The sequence below is a fragment of the Peromyscus leucopus genome, chromosome 2 (assembly GCF_004664715.2).
Source record: "Peromyscus leucopus breed LL Stock chromosome 2, UCI_PerLeu_2.1, whole genome shotgun sequence".
Lineage (NCBI taxonomy): Eukaryota > Metazoa > Chordata > Mammalia > Rodentia > Cricetidae > Peromyscus > Peromyscus leucopus.
This window is the reverse complement of record NC_051064.1, coordinates 47,532,167-47,538,504: the sequence shown is the minus strand read 5'-3', so window position 1 is coordinate 47,538,504 and position 6,338 is coordinate 47,532,167. Positions and strand designations below refer to the sequence as shown.

General features: G+C 43.4%; 1 pseudogene; it reads left to right on the top strand.

Annotated features, from left to right (window-relative positions):
• Positions 1 to 726: 726 nt before the first annotated feature.
• The window catches only part of LOC114699408, a 64,112-nt pseudogene continuing 58,500 nt past the window's right edge, over positions 727 to 6,338 (top strand).

Below are 6,338 nucleotides of genomic sequence, written 5' to 3'. Positions count from 1 at the left end.
AGGATTCTAGGACCTTGAAGAGATTTTGTTTTGTTTTGTTTTGTTTATTGTTTTTCAAGACAGGGTCTCTCTATGTAGCCCTCATTGTCCTAGAACTCATTGTGTAGACCAGGCTGCCCTCGAACTCAGATATCTGCCTGCCTCTGCCTCCCAAGTGTGCTACCAGGAAACATTGGGGTTGGGGGGGGGGGAGATACACATGCGGGTCTTTGGTAGGGCATGAAACACCAGGATACACTGGGCTATACTGAGAGCAAATGCCCTTCTATGAGCCCAAGTCTAATGGGTGAAGCCAAGCATACAAGTGTCCCCAAAATGAGCAGAGACACACCAAGGCTACCACCGATTAAAAGCAGCAGACTGTTTACCCAACGCATGAGAGCAGGATTGTGACCATTGTAGTCCAAAAGGCGAAAGATGAAAGAAACCTGAAAAAAAAAAAAAAAAAACAAAAAACGCATGACATGTTGTCCAACCCAAAGGAGACTGAGAACCTGAGGAGACAAATATACAAAACACAGCACAGGCTTCAAAACCACTGTAAGCTGTTACCTGCCAGGGTCAGTCCTTTCTTTGGGTAATGATTTAGACACAAGTTCAAGAGAGATTGTTAATCAAGTTATTTGAAGAAATAGCAAACACAGTTCATGACAGAGGAGCAATGGAGAAGCAGCAGTCTTGGAGTTCTTCCTCGAGCTGATATGCACCCAAAGGCAGAGTCGGGGCATGCTGGACCTCCTTGCACCACTAATGGAGAGCGTGCCACACGTTCCAGATCTTCCTCTGCCACACAACACGTATCTGGCTCGTTGCAGACCCTCATTCACCTAGTGCAGGTATCCAGCCTACTCTGATCCAGGTGGAGAGTCCTCCAAGCCCCACCAGCAGAACAGCTGGACAGCTCTAAACAAAAAGGGACTCGGGTCTCAGGTCTCCTACTCTGCATTGCACCGACACCTACCAAGACCAGTGGAGCAGATAGATCCTCAGAGTCACCTATGAAAGAGCTGAGTGAAGTACTTGAAATAGAAGTTCCCAGATTTATTTTTCCCCAGAGCTTTCTTTGCCCCAGAAACTGCTTTTGGGTTCTCCGTTATCCCTTGAGGGTCAGTTGGTACCCTGGAACCACACTGAGCTCCCTTCCAAACAGGTGTTTACCTAGAAGGAAGCAAAATTGTCCACGGTAACACTAGTAGCTAGCCAAAACTCAAACAAGCCCAGGAGAGACCCCAAGATGCCCCCGTCTTCGTGTTCTAAGCACAACAGACAGAAAGCAAACAAGATACTAGGAAGGTCCCATTTCACAACGTCCCTAGGACCTTGGCGATATGACAGGGTAAGTAGCCATCTCCCCTAAGTGAAAATGTTAGGGAGCTAAAGGAAAGAGGCATCTTAGAACTGGGAGATTTCCAAAATCTGGAGGAGGAGCCTGGGAACAAAGCCAGGACTCTAACAAGGAAAATCACAACTTTGATGGAAAGCTAGGTCTACATTGGATTGGTGCAGGCCTGGTGATACTCTGCATCCTTCACCACTTCCTCCCCAAGGGCACTAAGGAATGTCATGTTTTCTTTGGCTCTTTCCAGGCTACCAACTCTGGTACTTGGACATTATTGAACAGCCTTTGTGCTTTGTGTGTTTCTCATATATTAAGGGAAGTGATTTCAAACAATGCTTTAAACTGGTGGTTCTCAACCTTCTTAATGCTCCAGTCCTTTAATACAGGTCCTCATGTTGTGACCCCCAACCATAAAATTATTTTTGCTGCTACCTTGTTACTGTAATTTTGATGCTGTTATGAATGTAAATATTTTTGGAGATGGAGGTTTGACAAAGGGTTGTGACATACAGCTTGAGAACCATCATGAACAGTTTGAAAAAATAAGCAGTCTTGAAAGATATGAAACTGGTAAAAGGAATCCAGCTGGTTTAAGTATATTTGCTATATGTATGTTTAGAGAATGAGTTAGACAACTTGAATGAAGTTTAAGAGCACTTGTATGGGAATATGAACTCTCCCTGTGATTAACTCTAAGGTCAGCGTCAATATACTTTATTTTCGTTCTTGGATTTTTGTCTTTGCAGGGAGTGTATTGATTTATTTGACACAGGGTGTCTTTATGCAGACCAGGCTGGCCTCAGACTCACAGAGGTCCATCTAAAAGACAAGAGAGAGACAGAGGGAGGGAGGGAGGGAGAGCCCAAGTCCTATATTAAAGGCAAGAGCCAACATAATTTTAAACCTCTTTGAGATCAAGGATTTCTTTGAGATATGGTAAAAATTAAGTACCTTAGAAACACATATTTCTACATTCTTTGCATTTGATTTCAGGAAGTTCTTGGTGATCCTGAGAAGCTTTATGAATAGTTCTGTGATTTAGAACATGAGTCTTCACTCCTCACCACAAGCATGGGAGAGCTGGCTCCACCCCTCACTTGAAGAATGACCAACTCAGCTGCCACCCAGGCACACATCCAGGGCTTTGGGTTTGTACTCCCAAATATCTACCCTATCTATGACCTACTGGAGTTTGTGAAGGGACTAGTTCCACAGGATCTCCAAGACTCAGGGCAAAAGCAAGATATCCAAGAGAAGTTTCAGTGAGAATCCAGTATTGAAGGTGTACCAGAAGCCATAGGGCTTGGACCCGACCAACAACACATTATAAAATGAACATTTGCAAGAACAGATGTTTGGACAAAAGAGCATAGTGCATGATACACAGCAGCACCCAATGCCACTAAGATGAATGAGGAGGTGATGTAAAAGTGGGAAAGATGGAGGAACAAAGAGGGTCTTTTTGTTTGCTTGCTTTTTTTGTTTATTTGGTTGGTTTTGTTTTGTTTTTAACCTTTATTACTTCTTTTTTAGTTTACCTTCAGGAGGACACTACAGGGTGAGGGGCATATATGGAGTGCCTGGGAGATGAGTGGGAGTGGGTTTTGTGATGTGAAATTCCCAAAGAGTCAATACAAAATTATGTTAAAAACTATACTACACACTATATATATGAATATACATATATAATGAATATATATACATATATATATATATATAATGAACTTCTCTCTTCTTGAGTGATGGCATTCCCTCCAAGAGCCAAAGACCACCAAATAATAACCCCATACCAGATATGAGAATCCTTCTTTTGAGTTGTTGGCTAGGGCTATTTAAGAGACTCCCAAAACATACAGCCTACTGCTGTTGCCCTAGTTGCCCCCGAAGATGGAAGGTAAGCCCATCACCAAGGCAGGACTGTTTAACTGCAGATGAGCCAAGAAAAAGTGTCATTGTTCGGTGTTCTAATTCACCTGATTGGCTTTGGGACACATCTTACAGATTCAGCCAGAGGAGTAAGATAATAATTCTGGTCTTCTTATAGCTATTTCACCCTTTCAAAGTGATCTCATGAGTAAGACAGAGCTAACTGTCACCTCTTTGAATGCTCACAAAACCCTAAAACGAAGATAACTGTATTTATCCTGTTTTATATTTAATAAAGAGAGTTAGAATGAATCACTTGGGTATTCGTCCTGTTTTACATTTAATAAAGAGGGTCAGAATGAATCACTTGCCTAAGCTCACATAAAAATTAAGTGCAGACAAAACTCAAGTCCAAGTGGATCAAAGACCTCATCATAAATCCAGTTCCACTGAACCTGATAGAAGAGAAAGTGAGAAGTAGCCTTGCACTCATTGGCACAGGAGACAACTTCCTGAATATAAACACCAGTAGCACAGACACTGAGATTGACAATTAATATATGGGACCTCTTGAAACTGAAAAGCTTCTGTAAGGCAAAGGACACAGTAAATATGACAAAACAGCAGCCTACAGAATGGGAAAAGATCTTCACCAACCCAACATCTGACAGAGGGCTGATTTCTAAAATATATAAAGAACTCGGGAAGCTAGATATCAAAATCTAGATATCAAAACCAGCCATGAGGGGCAATGCCCGGGGCATAACTAACACCCTTTCCCTGGAAAGGGTAAATAGATGAGATCTCCTGGGTAAACTGGGGGGAGGGGGAGGGAGGGAGAGAAGGAAGAGGGGAGAGGATGGGGGATGGGAACATGAGGGATCTGAATGATCCAGTTGGAGAAGGACAGAGAGGGAGAGGGGAGAGCAATGAAAGAGATATCTTGATAGAGGGGACCATTATGGGGTTAGGGAGAAACCTGGTGCTAGGGAAACTCCCAGGGATTCACAAGGATGACCCCAGCTAAGACTACTAGCAGTAGTGGAGAGGGTGCCTGAACTGGTCTTCTCCTGTAATCAGATTGGTAATTACCCTAATTGTCATCATAGACCCTTCATCCAGTAACTGATGGAAGCAGATGCAGAGATCCACAGCCAAGCTCTGGGCCAACTCCTGGAGTCCAGTTGAAGAGAGGGAGGAGGGATCATATGAGCAAGGGAGCGTCAAGGTCTTGATGAGGAAATCCACAGCTGACCCGAGGTTGTGGGAGCTCACGGACTCTAGACCGACAGCTAGGGAGCTTGTATGGGACTGACCTAGACCCTCTGCATGTGGATGACAGTCGTGTAGCTTAGTCTCTTTGTGGGGCCCCTAGCAGTGAGACCAGGACCTGTCCTTGGTGTATGAGCTGGCTTTTTGGAACCTGTTCCCTATGGTGGGATGCCTTGCTCAGCCTTAACGCAGTGGGGAGGAGCTTAGTCTTGCCTCAACTTAATATGCCATGCTTTCTTGACCCCCAAGGGGAGGCCTGCCCCTTTCTGAATGGAGATGGAGGAGGAGTAGATGGGGAGGCGGGTAGAAGGGAGGTGGAGGGAGGGAAAGGGAGGAGAGAAGGGAGGGGAAACTGTGGTTGGTATATAAAATAAATTTTAAAAATTTAATAAAAAAAAAAATTAAGCACAGAACCTGAATTTTAACCAGGGGAGTCTGGCTCCAGAGATTGTGGGCTTTGTTTACCTCTGTTGACTGTCAGCAGGTAACTCCCTTTGATGCATCCCTGCTGATCAGGACCTGCCATGATGGTGTGGGACCACTACCTGGATTCAAGAAGGGAAAACAGCCCAACAGGGAAAAGTAGATGTGATTAGGTACCTGGCTGGAAAAAGAGTAGGCTGACAAAATCACCACCTGCAATTTTCATTTCAGTCTTTCTCTGTAATTTAATCCTCATTTTAATTCTGGGTAAACAAACTTTTAACACTTATGTGTTCTGTAGATCTGGCCTCTGCTGCAGAGCAGGGTATGGGGGAGAAGTTGTTGTCCTGTAAAGACACAGAGAGAGAATACCTCCAAAAAAACAGAATTTTTAAGAAATAGATAATGTTGTGCCAAGTGGCATTAATTGCACAGACCAGACAAGCACTATCCATTCCACTCTTGTCTGAGAGAAGAGCTTGCCCCAACGGGACTGCTTAGAAACCATTTGCTTCTTATCTCAGGCCAGAAATAATTGAAAATCAAATTTGAAAGTATCATGGAAAATCAGAAGAGGATTCTATGAGAATTGAGGGAGGGTTCATATATTGCACTATTGGTTCTCAATTTGTCTTCTCAGCCTTCCTCTTACATTTCCCCAAATTTCCTCAAATTAATTTAGCTCTTTTGTCCATAGTTCCTGGGTTTCTTAAAGGGACAGGAAGAAGAGGGGGTGAGTGAAACAGAATAAAAGTAGAGGAAGAGTGGGGAAATACAGAAATGATAAAAAGAAAGTAAGGGGAATCAGGGAGAAGAGCATCTGAAGATTTAAGGCTATGTGAGGTTAATAAAGAAAGATTTCATCAGAGGAAGATCTTTCCTCCAACAGGGTCCGAGAAACTAAGCAAGCTACAAGTGGGTTAAAAGGGAACTGCTTAGAAATGCGTGGCATGCAGAGCTGAACTCACCCAAGCTATAGACAACTCAATATTCATCAAGAATCCTCTCCAGGCTTCCTGGGGAATGATGGCTGTCCATCCTTTAGGGTCCATAATGTTCACAGTGCTATCAGTGAGGAGATGGCTGAGCTTCTGCACACGCAAGTGTAAGCTGATTTGGATGCTAAACTGAAATTCACTGGAGCTGGTAGTATACTTGCTTCATATGTACACACAATCAAATGTTTAGAAGGAAAAGAGGAAAGTAAGCATAAGGAAAAGGACAGAAGCATGGCAGGCAGACCTTCGGGACCCATCTCACTCTGTGTGAGCAGAGTAATAATCCAGTCTCATGTCAGCTATTTCATCCTTTTAAACTCAGCATATATTTGCCCTTACAATTAAAGAGGGGGTAGGCAAAGTGATTTATGTTATATCTTTCACTTGGAAGTTTAAAAATGAGCAGCAGAATTAAAACTCAAGGGCAGATATTATGAACC